The 1,861-nt window shown below is 43.8% G+C and overlaps 1 non-coding gene across 1 annotated transcript; it reads left to right on the top strand.

Moving 5' to 3' along the window:
* The first annotated feature begins 207 nt into the window (after positions 1-207).
* LOC120283078 lies at positions 208-314 on the top strand. The gene has a single exon (XR_005543080.1). It is a non-coding gene; the product is annotated as a small nucleolar RNA R71 (small nucleolar RNA).
* Positions 315-1,861: the final 1,547 nt, after the last annotated feature.

Raw genomic sequence — 1,861 nt, 5'->3', positions numbered from 1 at the left:
GTTACCGCATCAATTTCATGGAGACCGGCCACCTTTTTCTTCTACCTCGCATTCCACTCTTAGCTATTTAACCCCATTACCTCAATCAATTGACGAGCCTCGTCGGGGGTCTTGCTACCTAAGATACCTCCTGCCGCCGCATCCAAGAGTTGTCTTGTACCTGCATTCAACCCATTGTAGAAGGTTTGAACAATCATCCACTCCGGAAATCCGTGTTGCAGACACTTGCGCAGGAGTTCCTTGAACCGTTCCCATGTCTCAAATAGAGACTCCAATTCCAATTGCATAAAGGATGAGATCTCATTCCTAAGCTTGGCTAATTTTCCAGGAGGGAAATAACGTGCTAGAAAAGCTTCTACCATCTCCTCCCATGTAGTGATTGATGCCCTAGGCAATGAGTGTAGCCACTGCTTTGCTTTCCCCTTTAAGGAAAATGGGAAGGCTCTCAATTTGATGGCATCATCCGTCACACCAATGATCTTCAGCATGTCACACACCTTGAGGAAGCTCTCTATGTGACTGTTTGGATCCTCATCGGCCAAACCGTTGAATTGTGCGGACTACTACAGCATATGGATGAATGCCGGCTTTAGCTCGAAATTCTGAGCTGTAATTGGGGGACGCACAATACTCGATTGTGTCCCCAACACTGAAGGTCTGGCATAATCAGCTAGTGTCCGTTGTTGCTCATTCTGTTCCGCCATGTTGTCAGATCCTTCTACTTCCAAATCAGCTGGATTAGGCTGTTCTTGTACAAGTTCTTTCCCTTTCCTTCGAAGTGTATGTTCAAGCTCAGGGTCTCCTTCAATCAATATTGATGGATTCCCTCGGGTCATAACCTGGAGCTGTACCAAAGAAAAAGAAAAAGAAAATCAGAAAAATGATAGAATAAGAAGATATGGAATAGAATGTGTGATGAAATAGCTAAGAAAACAAAGTGCAAAGTATCTCTAAACGCCTAGCTCCCCGGCAATGGCGCCAAAAACTTGACAAGGTCCCCTTGCTTATATCCCGCAAGTGCACGGGCTTGTCGAAGTAATAATCCAAGGTGAGCGGGGTCGAATCCACAGGGAGTAGGGAGTGAAAATACTTAATTTGATTCTTAGCTATGTGGAATATCAATAGTGATAAGTGTGAAATTGATTCAATTCTCAACAATAAAAACAACAAGTGAAAGAGCAAAAGTAAGAAGAGGGTAAGGCAATCGATAAAGAATGGGGTACTCGGATAATGCTTCACCTTGGATGATCGCTTCAAGTGCAAGAACTCTCTATTATACTTCCTAATCAATGCAATGGTGAGTCGTGCAAATCCTTACATACATAGTCCCAAATCTAAGGTCAACTATGCCTAACTCTATATATATCCCGGAGGAGAAATCGAACAATCTCAACACCTCACACTCGCATAGAGTTGCAATGAGCTCTAGGGATTCCAAGTGATAAATCTCTTCCTAAATATAGACCTACCCCTTTGGTCCAGGTGGAAGGTCCCTAGCCACAATTAATCCCTCGATACTAAAATCCTCTCAACGCTTCACTCCATTGCACGTGCAACTAGGCCCCAGCGGAGGTTCATCCCTTAGACCATTCACTCCATTATGGCCACAAAGAACTCGAGGAACGGAGGTACAATCTATCACATAGGAGGGGAAAGGGGACGCTCCTGTACCTCTCGACTCACCATCTCAACCCTCTCCAACCTAGCTTTGTCTAACGCTAGTGGTGTGTCACTCACTCACAAGGTTACCAATAAGAACTCTCAACCCTAGTGTCACTCTAGAGGAAATGTTCATACAATCAAGCATTCAAGGTTAGAACTCACAATAAACATCAATTTATTGAAAGCATAATAAAGAAGT

Source organism: Dioscorea cayenensis, chromosome 18 (genome assembly GCF_009730915.1).
Source record: "Dioscorea cayenensis subsp. rotundata cultivar TDr96_F1 chromosome 18, TDr96_F1_v2_PseudoChromosome.rev07_lg8_w22 25.fasta, whole genome shotgun sequence".
Classification (NCBI taxonomy): domain Eukaryota; kingdom Viridiplantae; phylum Streptophyta; class Magnoliopsida; order Dioscoreales; family Dioscoreaceae; genus Dioscorea; species Dioscorea cayenensis.
This window is presented reverse-complemented; position numbering and strand designations above follow the sequence as displayed.